At 33.9% G+C, this 20578-nt stretch overlaps 1 non-coding gene across 1 annotated transcript; it reads left to right on the forward strand.

The window, feature by feature from the left end:
* Window positions 1-239: 239 nt before the first annotated feature.
* LOC120279897 lies at window positions 240-346 on the forward strand. Its single transcript, XR_005542199.1, has one exon. It is a non-coding gene; the product is annotated as a small nucleolar RNA R71 (small nucleolar RNA).
* Window positions 347-20578: the final 20232 nt, after the last annotated feature.

The raw sequence follows: 20578 nt of genomic DNA on the forward strand, positions 1-20578 counted from the left end.
TCTTGCTTAATGACTCCACTTGGGCCGCTAATGATGTAACCGCATCAATCTCATGGAGACCGGCCACTTTCTTCTTCTCTCTTGCATTAAATTGGTAGCTATTCAAACCCATTTCTTCAATCAATTGTGGTGCTTCTCCGAGGTTTTTCCTACCTAAGGTACCTCCTGCTACATCAAGTAACTACCTTGTACTAGGGTTCAACCCATTGTAAAAATTCTGAATAATCATCCACTCGGGAAACCCATGTTGAGGATATTTCTACATGAGCTCCTTGAACCTATCCCATGTCTCAAATAGAGACTCCAATTCAATTTGCATGAAAGAGGATATTTCATTTCTAAGCTTTGCAGATTTTCTGGGAGGGAAATATCAGGCAAGAAAAGATTTTACATCTCCTCCCATGTAGTAAGCGATGCTCTAGGTAATGAATGTAGCCAATGCTTCGCTCTCCCCTTCAAGGAAAATGGGAAGGCTCTCAACTTGATGGCATCATCCATAACACCCTTGATCTTGAGCATGTCGCACACTTGCAAAAAATTCTCTATGTGACTATTTAGATCCTCATCGGCCAAACCATTAAACTGTGCAGACTGCTCTAAAATATTAATGAATACCGACTTTAGATCAAAGTTCTGAGCCGTAATTGGTGGCCGTAAAATACAAGATTGTGTGCTCAAAACTGAGGGTCTGTCATAATCGGAGAGTGTCCTCTGCTCATTCTGTTCTGCCATGTTTTCCAACCCTTCATCCTCTACTTCAACTGGATTTAACGGTTATTATACAAGTTCTTTACCGCTTCTTCTGAGTGTTCGTTCAAGTTCAGGATCTCCTTCAGCCAATGTCTAAGGTTTTCCTCGGGTCATAACCTGCAGCTGCTACAAAAGAAAAAAAAAACAGAACGATGATAAAATAAGAAATTGTGAAATAGAACAAATGATGAATAGCTAAATAGTAAAGTGTCTCCAAAACGCCTTTTCCCTAGCAACGGTGCCAAAAACATGAAAACGGCCCTTGCGTGTGACCTGCAAGTATACGGGTTTGTCGAAGTAATAAATCCAAGGTGAGTACGTTATCGTATCCACAGGGAATAGTGAATAGAAACACTCTACTTAACTAAATAAAGATGAAACAATAATAGTGTGGATAAAATCAATGTGAACAAGACTAAAAACAATAAGAAAGAGAGACACAACAAAATGAGAGGAAAGGCAATCGATAGAAAGTGGGGCACTCGGACATTGCTCCCCTAGGGTTATTGATTCACGTGCAAGACCAACTATTATGTCTCCTAACTTATGCTTAATGAGTCGTGGAAATCTTAAAATACACGGTCCCAAATCTAAGGTCAACCGTGACTAACTCTACACTATGCCCCGGTGGAGAAATCGCTCAGTCTCAACACCTCACGCTGTGTACATTTGCAAGAAGCTCTAGGGATTCCAAGGGATAAACCCTATTCCTATATGTAGATCTAACCCTTTGATCCAGAAGAAAAAACCCCTAATCACAATTAAGCCCTAGATACTAAGGATTACTTCAACGCTTCACTTTATTGATCGTGTGACTAAACCCCAGCGGAGTTCCTCTCTTAGCACTTCACTCTATTGTGACCACAAAAAAACTCTAGGAATATGGAGGTAGGATAAATCACACTGGAGGGGAAAGGGGACGCTCCGCTACCTCTCGACTCACCCTCTCAACCCTTTTCAATCTAGCAATGTCTAACTCTCATGGTGTGTCACTCATCCACAAAGGCTACCAAGATGGACTCTCAACCCTAGTGTCACTCTAAGTGAGGAATCATTCAAAAAGCATTCAAGATTGGAACTCAATTAAAGACATCAATTAAGGAAAACATAATAAAAGGTCAATGAAACAATAACATCCTAGGGTTTATAAATCCAAGTACCCACTAGGGGATTTAGCTCTCCATGGAGCAAGATACAATCAATATTAAAATCAAAAGTAAAAACATGTAATCCATAAGAAAACCCCCTCGGTATTCATGTTGATGGTCTTGTGGAGTAGTCTCATTCTTTCCAAAGGTCCTCTTGTCAAGCCTAAGGCACATCTCGCCGGATCGGTACCGACAAAAGCTCCCCCAATAACTATCTTACAAGAGAAACGTGGTGTCAAAGCCCCAAATCGGTACAAGTCGCGACTTTATAAAGGGCTGAAATCCGGCATCCACACGGGCGTGTAGAATTTCCACACGCCCGTGTGGATTTCTAGAAATCTAATTTTTTGCGGGCTGTGAACAGTAATTGCTACAGTAATTACTACAATGATTTGCTATATTAATCTGCTATAGTACTCCGCCAAAATACTCCCGAATCCACACTTTTCATCGAGGCAACATAAACGGGCACATGTCTATGCCGTATATCGCATCGCTTCTTCAATAAAATGCCATATTGGTGAAGATCTTGCTAACATCGCACAAGTCAAAATACGCAAATGTGACTGCATTTGTGCCCCTCCAAGCCATGTAATTGCTTGAGCGCATGTAGGTTGGCACACATTTACGTATCTTTGATCACAACTTGTGTCTTCACATTTGTTCAGTCTAAGACTTCATCAACAAAGTACAATCGCAATCTACTTTGGCTTATTTCTTTCATATTTAGCTTCACAACCTTATATGCGCATAAGAACACAAAAACACATGCATTAGCGATAAAATCTGATAAAAGTAATGATCATCGTAAAAAAAGAATACTTCATATTCTTAGAACACAAACACTTATCAAGCAATATGATGGCCGCATTGTATGACTTACTGGTTGTTAACAATTTCCCATTCAGTATTTCAATATTAATGTCACAAATCAATCACAAGCTCAATTTTCTTGAGGAGATCATTAGGAAAGAAAAAAGCTTACCATAATATAGTTAGTTGATTTTTTCTGTTGCAAATAGAGTTATATTCACATTATTGAGGAGCTACATAAGTTATGGCCCTTATGGATTTGATATTTTAAGTAACATGATACATACATACATACATATATATATATATATATATATATAAAGGACCATCAGATTAATGGCCCACCATCCACACTAATTTATATGGATCAAAATAGAAATACCAAATAACAAAAAAAAGCCTTGTATTCTTAACATTCATTTGTAATTATAAAAATTATTGAATAAAAAACCAAAAGTTAATGACAAATGTACAGGCAGATACTAAAGCCTAATGCTAATTTAAATCAATAGTGAAACTTTTCTAGATAATCCACCATGATGCCCCTCCTATAATTATTCTAGACTATTTCACAAACTCAAGGCAAAGGATGCTTTCAAGATAGTAGATGCTCAAAATGTTTCCAAAGACCATTTTTCTAAGCAAGGCAGTTCAAATCATGAAAAACCAAATTCTTACTTAATTCTTGCTTGATTTAGATAGATAAAACTCAGCAATCATAAGGCAATCTTTTGATCATCAGAGAAAAATAAATGAGTACACAAATTTATCCACAGTTGAACAAGGAGTTGACAAATAAAATCAAAATATTGTGCATGTAAAAGAAGGGATTTAAGCCACCTGTCTCCGCCACAAATGGGTTAGTTGAGCAAACACTCAAGATAAACACCATCAAGCATATTCCTTAAATCTGAAAGACTAAAATTGGACGACATGCCTACTCAAGAAATACCCTCCTAGACTCAGATCTGCTAATTTCCCATCTAGCAATAGAAAGTAAACTATTGCTTTCACACCATCAGATGTCTCACCTATCCACAGTAATCTCTGCTTTTCGATGTTAATATTTACGAGGACTATAGATCATGAGAAAAGTTTTCTTATTTTCAAGTGCTTCATTTTCAATATATAGGATGCTCCAGCTATTCAAAATCAATAGCTCATATCAAATATTAATGTGGGGAAAAAGGTAATAACCTGATGTTTAAAACCTTCATCAATTTTTCATTATGCCAATATCTATTTTACACCTTATATTACTATTAGCAACCTAATTGTCAAAAGCCATTAATAAAGCAAGAAACATAGCACCCTAAATAAAGTTTCACATCTTACACGAAATCACTAGTAGGTTCTTTGTCTACATAGATACATACACATACTCAGGAGGAACCAGTCATCTCTCGGATGAGCAAGTTGTAACAAAGTTCCAATCATAGTTACAGAACTAGTTTATTACCGAGACAACATAATAGCCACAAATGGATTTTTTTTATGTTAATTAATGCAGATTATCAGACAACCAAACTAAAAAAATATATATTTTTTTATTCAATTTTTTTCCAAATATTGTACTTTGTTTTTTCCAAGTTTTTATTCCTCTAGAAAGATCTCACAACCAATCTAAGATGTCTCCCTACATCAAATTGGAGAAAAAGTTTCCCAATCATCTGATATGCAAATTCAAGATCAGAATAACATTGTTGAAATTTCATTCTGGAAATCCATACCTAAATCAAAGAACCAATCCCAAATGAATTTTCCAAACGTGCAAATCTCTCCCCAATTACAACCTGATGAGAAATTACACAAAATTAAAACAACCAATTGCTGTCATCCCAAAAAAACTATGCCCCGGCACTGGCAAGATTGAATGGGGATCTAGTTAAATTCGGTGATGGCTGCCCCGGTGATGCCGACGTCAGACGGAGAAGTACCGGTTACAATGATTATCGTAAGATGGAGAGCTCAAGGAGCTTGACTGATCGCAGGGACGTGAAACTCAAGGATGATGATCACAAGCTTTTGATAGGGTTAGGGTTTGGTTATTATTTTTTATATGTTCTTTTTTTTGTCTCATAAGGGCATAATAGTCATTTTGAAGGGGGAATGCTTCATTACCCTATGGGGGTTAATGGTGTCCCCCAAGGATAATGATTACCTCCAAAAAAAAATTCCCAAATGGGGGTATGGGAATGTGTAAGTAATGGTTCCCCCCTAACATCCAAAAATACACTAAACTTATAAACATGGCTCAACAAACTCAATTCCTAGGTACATATCAAACAAAAACTTGAGTTGAATACTGACATAGGTAGTTTTCACAACTAAAGCTAGAAAGACACCAACAAAAATAGAACACACTAATAAGAAACAAACTTCCAATGAAAATTTTAATTACCTGTGAAGAGTATTAAAGCTAAGTTTTTGTGAATTGAAGCTATCAACATGCATAGTCATTACATCTACAAGAGAATTGGAATTCACCTAAGAAGAAAAAACATAATGGAATATATTAAAAATATTTTTTGAAATTTTATGAGAAATATAAATCAAATAATTTAACATTACCACACTTTCTTGAGTACATAATTCAACTTGTGTGTTGTTTTGAATGTGTATATTCTTTTTTGTTTGTGTTTTCTGAGAACTATAACATTAGTTTTAGACCATAAATATAATTATATAACTGAAATGGAATGATCCAAAATATAATTACCTTTATTTTATTTCTAATGATAATTTCTTTAACTTTTGACTTCTTCCTCTTTGATAATGGTCGGCCCTTACTCCGTAACTTTAAAGGAGTTAGGACCTTTGTGGTTGAAGTTGTAATTTGTTGGTGCTCATGACCTTCTTCCAACAATATCGGTTACATAACATGATTAGAATGACACTCCCACTAGTTTGTATCATCCATAAGCTTCTCCATTGCCACATCCACACATTTCATCAAGAAGTTATATTTTTCATTGGATTATATTGCAATTTTAGCTGCTTTAGAAAAATGATAACACAATTTGTTATAGTGCCTTTTGTTCACTAGTTTGTGCATCATCATAACAATTCTTCGCATAATTATGCATGTGTTTAATATCCTTTCTCCAACGGGGTAAAATATATTAAGGTGGAATCTCCTTCATATACTTTTCACTAAAAACTTTGCATATATGTCTACACATAATTCCTCTAAACTCAAATAAATGGCATGAGCATTTAATGTCGAATTCAACTTGGTTGTAATAAATATTAAACACCACCTGCCTTCTCAAACTGCCTTCTTTCCCTCTAAAAATGTTTGCTACTTAAAATGTGCATATCAGCCCATCTGAATTACTAAGTGCAAGATTGCAATATAGCATTCCTCATAACTCATTTTGGAACAATTTAAAATTTTCATTTATGTAGGCTTCTTGTAGTTGCTTCTCAAAATAACAATTAGTTACTATCAGAAAGCTTGTATTGCAAGAAGTAAAATCAGCCTTTTCTTTCTTAAACTAACTTTTTAGTGCATTTTCATATTGCTCCACAAATTGTTTTAGGGATGTTGTTGGTTCAATATAACCATAAAAAAAAAAAAAATTTACAATTTCACTTCTTTGGGTGGTAGACATTCTAACCCAAAAAACTCCTTTGACATATACCGGGGCCCAACGTTGACAACTCATGTATAAGAAATATAATTCAACCACTCATTTTTTTTCAATGTTATAATCCTTAATAATCTTCAACCAAGTGTCTTCAAATTCTTGAGTATCTACGGCCTCATAAACAATACTTTTCAAATTTTTCTTGATTGTTTTATGCTGAGTTAGCCCCCCAAGCTTCTTGGGAACTTTTCTCATAATATGCCAAAGATAATAACGGTGATAAGAATTTGGAAAGACCATCTGAACGACACCTTGAATAGTAATGCATTGATATGTAATTATTACATTAGGAGCCTTGCCTGACATGCATTCTAACCATGTTCTAAACAACCAAATGTAGGTTTTTGTATCTTCCTTTGATAACAAACCACATCCAAATAGTACAAATTATCCATGATGGTTCACTCCAACAAATGGAGCAAAGGGCATATCATACTTATTGTTAGGTATGTTGTGTCAAATGATATGACATCATCAAAAGCTTCATAGGCTACTATAGACCTTGCAACTACCCAAAACACATTTCTTAGCCGCCTTCCACATCTATATCAATTAAATAAAAAATTTGAATTTATCCTTTGCATGGGAGCAAATTAATTGGTAAGTGCTTCAGCATCCCCAACACCAAGCCTAAGCTGCCTTACTTTTGCAATATAGTTTTGACAATCGTTTTTTGTATATGTTTGATTTTTATATCCACCACCTTCAATGGTTAAAGAATGAAAATTCTTACTCAAACCAATATATACTTGGTCATTTAATTCAAGCCTTCTTTTCACGTATGCATCCAATTTTTTTTTTGTTGCACTTTTGAAACAAAGACTTTGGGGGCTAAGTGCATTATTATGCTCAAATGGGTACAAGATATCATATAACGTCCATCATTGCCAACAATAATTCTAATCTTTGGTTGTCAGTTTGTTTTGGTGGATATCTAGGATTGAAGGAATTTTTTGCAGTAGATATTCTTTTACCACCACATACACATGCAAGTGTGTAATATTTTAATTTTCCATCTTCTCCTGATCACGTTGTTCTTTTTGTAATACCAAACCCCTTATGCTTGACATACTTAACATATATATCATAAACTTCTTCTTCAGAATCAAAAATCATACTCACCTTCGGAATAATTTTTTCACATGTTGAATCTTCCACATGTACCATTTTTTCCTTCTCTTTCTTTATGCTTTCAAAACTAGAAAGCCCATCTTCCATCTCATTTTGGTTCTATTTAGAAGACTCAATTTCTAATTCTACCATCTTGCTTTTGATTTAAACTAAATTGATAGAGAATTGTTGCACAGTTAAATTGCTTCAGAATTAAACACCTCTAGCTATTTCTACACACACACATATAACTAACATTTGATTAGTTCAAAGAATTGAAGATATTTAAGCAAATTATATAATGTTATTAAATCGTGTTATAAGCACTCCATAGTAGATATCTAATGCCATTTTACTTGAATTTATTAAACATCTCATTGGGATAAAAAAATCACCAACTTAATCTAACAAAATCTTATCATAACCAAATAGAAAAAACTAAATAGAAGAAGATAATTCTAATTAACCTTTAGAATTATTTACAAATAAAGATGCAATTCACACAAAAGCAAACATAACCTTCTAAACTCACACAAGATTAATTTTCCTTATAAACCAAAACCTTTGCAATTCAATCCTTAGAATTAACAAAATCTAAATCAAATATCTGCCTAATAATACACTTACAAGTTGAGAATCAACTAAACGATAAGCTAAACAACCCTATCAATCTATTTGGGTATACATAACAAATCTAGGCTAATATATATGGTAAAAAAAACCCACCAAATTGTTCTATCAATCTATCATAAATCCAAATTTAAGCCAATAAAATAAAAATAACTTCAATAGTTCAAATGAATCCCCCCAACAAAGAGGAACTCAACAACCAAAAATGAGCCAAACATTATCATGTTTTTTCAAGCTGTCCGTCAAGGCCCTCCTCTTGTCACTCTTCGATGAGTGTTGATTGATGATTGTCAATATGGATGGTAAGAGTTTTGCTATGAATGAGTGAAGCAGCATGGAGGAATGTATGGGCTCTATTCACATGTATGGTTATGTGTACAGTAGTATTGTGGGTTGTTTTGAGTACGTTAAGGTTGTATTTAATGGACCATATCTCTTGGTTTAGTTTTGACCAATGAGATGGTCTGTAGTGTCTAAGATGTGGCCAATGGTAGACCTAAGTATGGGTCTGACCAATGGGAAGTATGGGAACTGATTTGTAACTTTTTGGGAGATGTTTGTTTTTACCTATATACTATGACTGAGTGCTCTGCGCTCATTGGCCTTGACTGCATATTGACTTTTCTTCTCTACTAAAAATCTATTTTACCTTTCTTTTTCCTTTCTAAGTGCTTAGAGAGGAATTTCATCAAACACCTTAGTCGAGTGTGGCCAGAGTGCAGCATATCATTAAACACTTGGTTCTAGAGTGTCCGACAAGCAGCTTGATCACCTGTGCGCCATCATTCGGCTATCAGAGATACATTGTATGTCTACCAACTGCACGACGTCAACACCTGGCACTCCAGTGACTGTTTCTCAACCATCAATCCCTGTGTTCACAAGGCATGAATATGGTAGATGGAGCCTACGGATGGAAGCAGTGTTTAGGTCCTAGGAGCTATGGGATCTTGTGGAGAAAGGGGTGGCTGAGTCCAAGGATGAAGCTGTGGAGAAGGAGAATTAGAAGCGTGACGCTAAAGCCATATGCCTGATCTAGCAAGAGGTGGACAGTCCAAACTTAGATCGTATAGCTGAAGCAAAGAGTGCTTATTCAGCTTGGGAGGTCTTAAGAAAGCAATGTCAAGGAACAAGCAAGGTCCTGTCAATAAGGATTGAAGCCCTTAGGCAAAGCTTTGAGACACTTCAAATGGAGGACAGTGAAGGGATTCAGGACTATATCTCGCATGTTCTCACCATTGTTAACCAAATTCGGGCGTTTGGTCACAAACTTAGTGAACCTGAAGTTGTATCCAAGGTCTTGAGGAGCTTGGCACCCAAGTTTGACTTCATTGCTATGGCGATCGAAGAGTTGAAGGAGATCGCAAAGCTTACACTTGATGATCTCAGTGGAACACGGCAAGCCCATGAAGTAAGAGTGAATCCTGCTTCCTCTAAGACAGTAGAAAAAGCTCTCCATGTGAATGGAGAACCTGCAAGCATAAACCACAGTAAAGGAGGAAGCCTAGGAAATTCTTGGGGTGAAGGAAGAGGCCGTGGAAGAGCATTCGGTCCCTCAAAAGGAAGAGGTAGAGGTGGCCGAGGAAGGAGCTCAGAAAACAAGAGTCAAGTTCAATGGTTTCATTGCAGGAAATTCGGGCATGTGAAGGCAGACTGTTGGGTGAAAAACAAGCAACCTGAAAGGAGGCCAATTTGGTTGCTAAAGAATGAGAGGTGAGTAACTTGTTCATGGCCAGCAGCTCACAAGAATTTGCAGCATCGTGTGTAGTCATCAGCGGGTGCTCAAATCATATGATGGGAGATAGAAGCTTGTTCATTACTCTAGATGAATCACAAAAGGTGAGCATGTGGCTTGGGGACAATAATGAAATGATGATGCAAGGAGAAGGCACAGTATACATCAAGACACAGACGGGGGAGCAAAAGCAATTGCAAGAAGTGCAGTTTGTACTGGGTTTGGCTCACAGACTATTAAGTGTTGGTCAATTGACCTCAAAGGAATACTCTGTGGTGTTTTCCAATGACAGTTGAGTTATAACTAACAATCGAACGAAGTTTCAGGTGGTTACAATTCAGAAGTCAAGAAACAACATGTTTCCTGTTGATGTTGCTAGCATTGGGAGGTTAAATGTAGCTGTGTCAAACTCATCTTCAACTGAGTTGTGGCATCTCCATTTTGAACACTTAAATTACAGGAGTTTGAATACCATGGCACACAGAGACATGGTGTTTGGATTACAAAAGCTAAAGGTCAAGCAGTAGTACAAAGACTATGTGGTGTCAAAACAAACCAGGTCAAGCTTTCCATGTGGAGGAGGCTCTCTAAAAACTAACTCAGTTCTACAATTGGTGCACATGGACCTTTGTGGCCCCATGAGTGAGCAATCCTTAGGAGATAATAAATATTTTTTTTCTCCTTGTCAATGATTACAACAGGTTTTACTGGGTGTATCTCATAAAAAACAAGAGTGAAGCATTTCAAAACTTTTTAAATTTTCATGCTTTGGTGGAGAGGGAGACTGGGAAGAAACTGAAGATTGTTAGGAGTGATCAGGGGGAGAGAGAATTTTCCTCACTAGAGTTCTAGAAGTACTGCAACGGTGTTGGGTTTAAGAGGGAGTTTATTGCCCCATATTCACCTCAACAAAATGGGGTTGTGGAGCAAAAAATAGAACAGTGGTGGAGATGTCTCGAAGCTTGCTCAAAAGTAGAAAACTTCCTCTAAAATTCTGGGGAGAAGCAGTATTAACCGCAGTGTTCCTGATCAATTGTTCTCCTATACAGTATTTGCATGATAAAACCTCATATGAGGCTTAGCATGGTGTCAAACCAACAATAAGTCATCTGCGAGTGTCTGGGTGCATTGGCTTCGCACTCATTACTTCTCACAAACTGAAGAAGCTAGAGGAGGAATCTGTGAAGTGTGTCTTCGTGGGGTACTTATTACAATCCAAAGCTTACATGTTGTATGATCCTCTGACTTGCAGGATTATAGTAAGCTGAGATGTTATGTTCCATGAAAGCTCACGCTGGAATTGGGAGGTGTCCCCCTGTAATGCACCTGAATTTGAAGTTCAAGCTGCAGCTGAAGACCCTATGAATCTTACTCCAAGCTGTGAGGCTATGGGAGATGAAGAAATTGGCAGTGGGAGGCTCACTAGTCTTATAAATGAGTCCACACATCCCTGTATTGCTCCTACAGATGGATCGCCACCTAGAACCAAATTACTAATAGATGTTTATCATGCATGCTCTTTTGCTTTGCATGTAGGTGATCCAACTAACTACAACGGAGCAATAAAAAGCAAGCATTGACAAGAGGTTGTGGATGCTGAAATGGAGGCGATTAGGAGCAAGAATACATGGATGATGTGTGAATTGCCCATCGGGAAGAAAGCTATCGGAGTTAAATGGATATACAAAACTAAATTCGATGCGAATGGGAAAGTTCAGAAGCATAAGGCGAGAGTGGTAGCCAAGGGGTACTCTTAACAGCAAGGCATCGATTATGATGAAGTGTTCTCACTTGTAGTTGGGATAAAGACGGTGAGGTTGCTGCTAGCCATCGTTGCGCACGCTAGATGGAAGGCGTATCATTTTGATGTCAAGTCGGCTTTCCTGAATGGTGAGATCCTTGAGGAGGTGTTTGTAAATCAACCTGAAGGCTATGCTGTCAAGGGTTATGAGCAGCTTGTCTGCAAATTAAATAAGGCTCTGTATGGGCTGAAGCAAGCCTCCAGGGCTTGGTATTCCAAATTGACTAGTATTTCAGATCACAAGGTCTAGCCAGAAGTGAGAATGAATATACGCTCTATAAGAAGAAGAGCAAGGAGGGTGGAGTTCTGCTGATCAGTCTCTATGATGATGATATCGTTTACACAGGTTCCTCAGCTAATATGCTTGAAGAATTTAAGAAGGGGATGATGATCACATTCAGTATATCTGATCTGGAAATTATGAAGGTCTTTCTAGAAATTGAAGTAACTCAGAACTCAAATGGTGTTTTTATTACTCAGCATAAATACATTGAGGAGCTATTGAGTACTCTACACATGCAGCAGTACAAGTCTGCATTGAGACAGCTAGCCATAAATGAGAAATTACACGAAGATTCAAGTGAAGAATGTTCGGATCCCTGGGTATTCAGGAGCATTATTGGGAGGTTGCTGTATGTCACTCACACCCGGCATGACATCTGTTTCTCAGTGAATTTCCTGTCATGTTTTATGAGTCATCCTAGGAAGAACCATCTCAGTGCAGCCAAGCAGGTGGTGAGGTATCTCGCCAGAACAAGAAGACTTGGACTATGGTACAATTATGGTGATGCTAGAGAACTTGAAGCCTTCTCAGATAGTGACTAGGGAGGATCTATGATGGACCGCAAGAGTACATCTAGCTTGCTCTTTCGAATGGGAAGCAGTGTTGTGACTTGGGGCTTAAAGAAATAGGAAATTGTTGTGTTATTAACGACTGAGGCCGAATACGTTGCAGCTACCGCAGTAGCTTGCCAAATTGTCTGGATTAGAAGAATCCTCCAATACTGCAGCAAAGTGATCACTGAATCAACTAAGCTAAGGGTTGATAACCAATCTTCAATCTCTGTCGCAAACAATCCGGCTCTCCACGGCCGGACCAAACACATTGATGTCCGTTTTCACTTCATTCGGAGTCTGGTCGCTGATAAGGTCGTTTCACTCCATTACTGTTGTTCTGAAGATCAACTGGCCGATATATTCACTAAGCCATTGTTAGTGGAAAAATATCTTGCTCTGAGAAAACAGTTGGGCTTCTGCATGCTCCAATCATGCGGGGGTGTTGATGGATGATTGTCAGGATGGATGGTAAGAGTTCTGCTACAAATGGGTGAAGCAACATGGAGGAATGTATGAGCTCTGTTCACATGTATGGTTATGTGTAATGTAGTAGTGTGGGTTGTTTTTAGTACATTAAGGTTGTATTTAATGAACCATATCTCTTGGTTTAGTTCTGACCAATGAGATGGTCTGTAGTGTCTAAGATGTGGCCAATGGTAGACCTAAGTATGGGTCTGACCAATGGGAAGTATGGGAAGTGATTTGTAACTTTTTGGGAGATGTCTGTTTTTACCTATATAATATAACTGAGTGCTCTGCGCTCATTGGCCGTGACTGCATACTGACTTTGTTCTCCACTAAAAATCTGTTTTACCTTTCTTTTTCCTTTCTAAGTGCTTAGAGAGGAATTTCATCAAACACCTTGGTCGAGTGTGGCCAGAGTGCAGCATATCATCAAACACTTGGTTCTAGAGTGTACGGCAAGCAGCTTGATCACCTGTGCACCATCATAAGCTCTCTTACTAAGAAGAGTTTGACCGCACGCCATGCTCACCTTTCTCTTCTCTGTCGAGCGCCTTCTCCGACGACAAAGTGTTCTTCTTTTAACTGGTTGGTGATAGATTAGTTATTTTAACCTATAAGTGAAAGATCTTCTCCATCAAGCCATTTCTCTAGCAAGGACCAACAAGGAAGTTCTTCTTTGATCTCTTCATCTTCAAGCCATGAGTGAGAGAATTAATGGTTTATTCAGCCATGGCTGAGAGATTAGATTTTTTAAAAAAATATCTGAATAGGAGAGAGAATGAGTGGATAACGTTGTCATCCACATCAGTCAGGATATGAAGTCGGGAAAGCTAATCGGTGGGTATAGCATTAATCTTTCAATTATAGTATCAGAGAGCATAGGTTAGAGATAAAACACAATAGAACTAACTAAATTTAATCGGTTCAATCAAATAATTTGGTTATAATTTATTAATAAAGAGCCATAATATATAGTTATAAGTGATTACTATTTCTTAATAAGGAGAAAAGTTACGTGTTTCATAGGAGCATCTCAAGAAGTTGGGGTTCGTAAAACAATTTATTCTTTATATTTAAGAAATATATAATAAGTTTAAACATATATATATACATAGAATAACTATAATAGTATAATAACTGTATCTTTTTATTTAAATATTTATGGTTTACATTATTTGTGAGCCCCATCACACTAACTTCCAAACGGAAAATATTTATCAAGATTAAAAAAATAAAAACTAATCATACTATTTAAAATTTTATTTTTTTAAATAAATCTCATTATATATTTTTGATATTACGGTCAAACATATGCATATCAATAAAGGAGAGTAGCCGTCTCAACCACTTCAATTCCATCACATCAAAATATATATTAACCAACACTGACTAAAAAAACACTGTATATAAATTAAGAAGTTTAAGAGTGTTTTATTTTAAAAGTTTTTAACTTCCTACAAATATAAAAGTAAATATAATCTATATTTTATGATAAAGAGAAAAAGGAAATTGAATGTTTACAACCACCAACAAGACATGCATGCATGGATGATTTTCATGTTCTTGATAGCTAGACAAAAGAAACTTTAAATTAGTATTATTGGACAACTAATAATTGTTGGTATATTATATATATTCATCATCAAAACACATATCATGTGGTCGGTTACAAAAATGATTATACAAACAAAATGGCTATTTCCATCTATTTATTAATATATGACAAAACAATCTTACTGTAGATGTACCAATGTAACCTTAAAATGAGAATAATAAATTACCGAAATTTTGAAAACTAGGGCTGCATGCTATTCTCAACCAACATATAAACCTTGCTACTTTATAATAGAGTGAAATCTACATTTGACTTTCTCTTATATTGTTTGAATTTAAAACAAAGAAGAATATTTTAATAGAAGAGATTCTATTATTAAATTAATACCTTTTTTTTTTTTAAAATTAAATTGCATACATGTTGATCTCCACATCCAACAATACATGCATAGCTTTGATGTTCTTTTATATTATTTGAATTTGAAACAAAGAATAATATCAGAACATCTGTATTCTTGTATTACTTAATACCAAAAAATTTTGGAAAATAGAGTTGCATGTTAATTAATTATAAGAGGATATCAACATAAAATAGAGTTGCATGTTAACCTCCACATCAAACATTCAAATCTGCTATTCTACAGTAGAGGAAGAGATTTCTATGTTGATATCCTCTTATAATTAACAAGAAAAAAATAACAAGTTGTAAATAAATTACACATAGATTGATTCTTAGGGTGATCTTAAAATAAGAAAAATATTAATACGAAAAGGAGATTCTTGTACTTTAAAAATAACAAAGCTTTTCAAAGTAGAGTTTTCAATCTCCACCAACATTCAAAACTTAAATATCGTGATTAATTACTATGTTGATCTTCTCTTGCAATAAAGAAAAAAGTAATGGCAAGCTATAAATAAATAATAAAATTATATCTTGTAGCTAGATCCATCACTATTAATTTGACCTTAAAACGAGAATAATATCAAGAAAAGAAATGAGATTCTAATATTAAAAATTAATTTGAAAAATAAAGACAATAGAGTGATTGATTATTATGTTGACGTTCTCTATAAAATACAAAAAGAATATTGGTAAGTTAAAAATTAAATGACAAAATAAATTTCTTATAGATATATCATTATAGTGACAGTAAAAAGAGATTAATAATATCAGAAGAAAGGGATTCTAGTCCAAAAAAATTGAAAATTTAGAAATTAGAGTTGTGAATCATTCACCAACTTGAAAAATTCGCAATCTTATAATTACTGAAAAAGAATACAGAAATTTTGAAAATTAAAGTTGTCAATCTCCACCAACATACATGCAAAAGCAGCAAAACTTGCAACTCTATAATATAGAGTGATTACTATGTTGATGTTCTCTCATAACTAACGTGTACACAGAGGGAAAAAAGAAAACAATGGCAAGTTGTATTTGTTTGGAGAAGCACAACAAAAGAACAATGATTAATAATAAGTTTTTCAGTTGAGAGGAATCTTATGAAGCCAAGCCACATTCTAGAGCCTTGTTTGCATGTGATTAGTTGTCACCTTATGATGAGATGGTTGTTCATGATGGCTTCTCAGATCTCAATGTCCTAAACTTCTTCTTCTTCTTCTTCTATTTCTTCTAATCCTTCATTATTTGTATAGTAATTAAAAACACATTTAGGTTCAATGTTTCTGCAACCTCTACAATGTTTCCTCTTGTCTACATGGCTCTAATATATTGCCATTAGCTGAATGAAAAGCACACAAATTGTACTTGTTCCCGGCTAACCCGGCAATGACACGTTGTGGCATCTTCCTCCAACCATCCCTTTTTTTAAAAAAAATTCTTTTCTTTTTTGTATTTATATAAACCCTATTTCAGGGCTCTCATGGTGGGGTCACAGACATAAGAGCCCCATTTGCTAATAATTTTCACAACTAACTCAAGTTGTAGGAAGGTATCTTAGGTATGAAATAATTTTGATTAATTATCTTTTATTAATTAACTATGTTATTCAAGTTCAATTATATATATATATATTGTGTGTGTTTTTTCATACTATATAAAGTTTTACCATAGAGGGTGTCATAGGCCTAACCAGAAATCCTGTGATAGACGGCATGATATTACAAGAGAAGAATACTCAGTATATAATACATATGTGATTTTTTTTATTTAATATTTGATGAAAGATTTCCTTATAGAAAATATGAACTATATTAACATTAGAAGAGACCAAACTATCAATATATAAATATTAGAAGAAAGAATGCCAATGATTTAATGTAGAATACTTGTATATATAACAAGTATTATTTAAAATAATGACTTTAATGGCCTGCATTGTCTAAAATGCCGCCTATATATTTCAATGTACATATATATACATTTTAAAACACATTTTACATGGCCTAAAAAATTCAGTACTTAAATGTCAATCTCTATTAAAATTTTCAATACATATATACATGTGATTGGATCGCTCTTTGTCTTAGTTTAAACTTTTAGATTAGATCGAATCTATTTGAACAGATAATTAAGAGGTATTTCAGTAAGAATAAAAAAGTTAACTATTTCCATCTTGTTTAGTGTAATACTGGATAAAAACTATTACTTATCAATAAAATGAAATGCATACTGGATAAAAAAAATTTTAATTGTCACATTTTGGAGCTTTTGTGTTATAATTGTCACATTAGAAACTTTGTGCAGTATTAAATAATTTTTTTCAAATTTACCCTTTAATTTAATGTACTTGTATAATTTTCAATAAATCAAAATCAACTAAGGTAGTGTTTGTTTGGAGGGTTTTTGAGTTACATGTAACTTGAGTTACTGGGTTTTCTGAAATCCAGTGTTTGGTTCACAGGATTTCAAAAACCAATATAACTCATATTACATCAAAGGAGGGATTTGGTTTTACGGCCAAATTGGGCGTAAAACCAAATCTCTTATCTTTAAATTTCTTCAAATGCATAACTTGTGACCTATATGTGACCAATTAAAGAAAAACAAATATGATTAAACATTTATGGATATTTTTGTGGAGTGAAAAATTATAAAATTTAATAATTAATTTAATAATTACTTTGATAATTAATTTAATAATAAAATTAAGAGTTAAAATGATCAATGCGATAATTAAAATCATTAATAACATGCTAAAAATATATGAAAAGTTCAAAATACTTTTTTTATTGGGTTAAAAATTAAATTTAAAAATGATAAAATATAATAAAATAAATAAATAAATATACTAATAAATTTAATAACTAATTTAATAATAAAATTAATAGTTAAATTAATTAATACGATACTTAAAATCATTAAAATATTTATAATGTAAAAAAATTTCTAATTTCAAATTTATAAATATCTCTTATCAAATACAAAATCTTATAATACAGCATCTACAGTGCATCTGACCAAACACTAGATTTAACTATACTGTATTATAAAATCCATGGATTTTCAGTTATATTGTAACTAGAAATCCACTGTATTTACAGTTACACTAAACCAAACGGCCCCTAAGCATTAAATTATATTCTCCACTTGTGGGATTTTAAATAGGGGTAATTCTGGAAAGTAATGGATTTTGTTTATAAAATATAGGTAATCAACTAATTTTAACCACATTTTCTTAATCGGTGTGAATTAGTTAAATGTGACAACTAAAAAGGAACAAATGGAATATTACTTATCAATAAAATGAAATGCATAAAAAATTGACGCTACATATAATATATTTATTTAATACATATTCATTAGAAGAAAAAGAATTTTGAAAACTTATGATGAGGAGCATTAGAGATAAAGAACAAAAATATGTTGATTAAAAAAAATAAAGGCTCAATTCTAACAAGCTTTTCACATTTCAGTGTGGGGATGATCACATACGATACTAATAATCTGCATATAGCTAGTACGTTAATATTGTTGGGGAGCCCTGGACACCTCACAAATATGCATGCGTCATTTAAATCCTAAATAACTAATTCTTATTCAAACTTAACAATAGATGAACAAACTTAAACTATATCTTATTTTAAATTTATAAAAAATTTTAAATAAGCATATTATTTTTATAATAAGATGATGATTAGGAGGTCAAGCATAGAGGATGTTGAGGGGGAATATATTTAATTTGATGAATTCATGGACAGATAAGAAGGAAGGCAGTTGCATGTGACAAAAAAAAATGAGAGAACGTGAGTGGCACTTGGGAAATGTAGGGTTTGCATGAAAAGCTCCCAAAGGGATGCTTCATGAAATCCAATTATTTTGTGGGGCTACTACATGCACCGAACCTTGTTTTGCATCAAAGTTAACTACTTTTTACTTCATTGGTCCTCCTCTCACGTCAACAACAACCAGTCACCACCCTCCATGTCCATGCACGTACGTACTTTGGAAAAAACACCAAGGACACTAATATAAGTGGGTCTTGAGTATCTCACCACTGCCTTCACTTGATTACTATTCCTTTTGTATGCAGAGCTAGTTCATGACTTGTGTACATCATAAATTGAGCACCGGCCTACAATACAACACATATAACAACAAATTAGAGGTTAATTAGGGGAATTTTGACATACTCCCTCTGTCTATTTTATTATAATGAAAACTAATAGATTCTTCACTCGGTTGTTGTAAATCCATATATAATTAGGGTTTGTAAGAAGTAGCATTGGAGAGATGAAAACCTTTTATATAATATTAAGTTAAATGTTCTCATTCATCAGGGTTTTGTATCCAAATTTATTTCAAACTCTGTTGTGTCATCAGTAACACTAAAAATCAACTATATAATTTAATAAATAAAATTCAATTTCTTTTATATATGAGTTCATATTTAAATAAAACTTATATAAAAATATTGTCCCATCAAAACTCATCTATTTGTTTAAAGTATAAAAACATTTATTCTATAAAAATAAGAAAAAAAATATTACAAGTAAATATATTTATATATATGTGAAACCTCTGGTGTGTGGAAACCCACATAATCCATTATTATATTATAAAATCAAGCTACACATATAAATTAATTAATTGTTGACCATGGTCTTCAAGATTAATTCATGCATCATGGGTGAAGCATAGGGGCCACAACCATTTAATGCTTTTGGTTTTGAGATGTGAAATGAACGAGAAATGGGATGTAATTTTCCTAGTAGCTTCATCTATTTATATGTAGGCTTAAATTTTCTAAATATTTTGGTGCAGTGTCACATGTTGCTTCATTGGCCATTTATATTTCTCTGACTCGTTTTTTGGAGACAAAGTGGTTGTTCAGTGGACCATAACTGTTCATCAGTTATGTGAATTTGCATGTTAGTTGTGTATAAACACAAAATCCATCCTGTTTGTTTAGTGGGAAATTAGGAAATTGTGGGGGCAGTGGGTGGAAGCATCATTTTCATAAAAACATGTTTATAAATGTTGCTAATGAATTTTTTTAGATCAGACATTTTATTTCTATTTTAATGAGGGTTTCTTTTATTTTGCCTTTTATTTCTTTTTTTTTAGTGGGTTTTGATATTCAAATGAAAAAAATATATATATCAGTAATGAAACTCGAAGGATTTGTGATGAGAATTTTAATTCTTGCAAATAATTTAATTTCTTATAAATATTTATATTATATTTCATAATATATATGAAAAAACTCATCTAATATCTCGAGAAAGAAAGCATCAAATTATATGAATTATTTTGAAGTAAATGCACCTTGTACTTAGATGACTTCAAACTAACATATATGTTAATGATAAGAGATTTTTAAAAAGGTCCTTGATGATGAGTTTTATGTAATTTATGTCTTTAAAAGATTTTTTTTTCAAAAATTATATTTAAGTAGATTCTTTTGCAAAACATCATTATTTGTTCATATTTTTTTACTAAAATTCAATTAAAAACATTTTATAAAAAAAAAAATTTGTCTTTCACTATATTTTCTTTATCGAGGACAAAGAAAAAAGAAAAGAAGGTGAATGTCGTGTAAAGAGTTTTTAAAGTCGATTTTTAACTATTTCTATTATAGATGTTTTGTAGGATTTATAAACAAATATTATTTTACAAGGGTAGATG

The sequence above is a fragment of the Dioscorea cayenensis genome, chromosome 16 (assembly GCF_009730915.1).
Source record: "Dioscorea cayenensis subsp. rotundata cultivar TDr96_F1 chromosome 16, TDr96_F1_v2_PseudoChromosome.rev07_lg8_w22 25.fasta, whole genome shotgun sequence".
NCBI classification, from domain to species: Eukaryota; Viridiplantae; Streptophyta; class Magnoliopsida; order Dioscoreales; family Dioscoreaceae; genus Dioscorea; species Dioscorea cayenensis.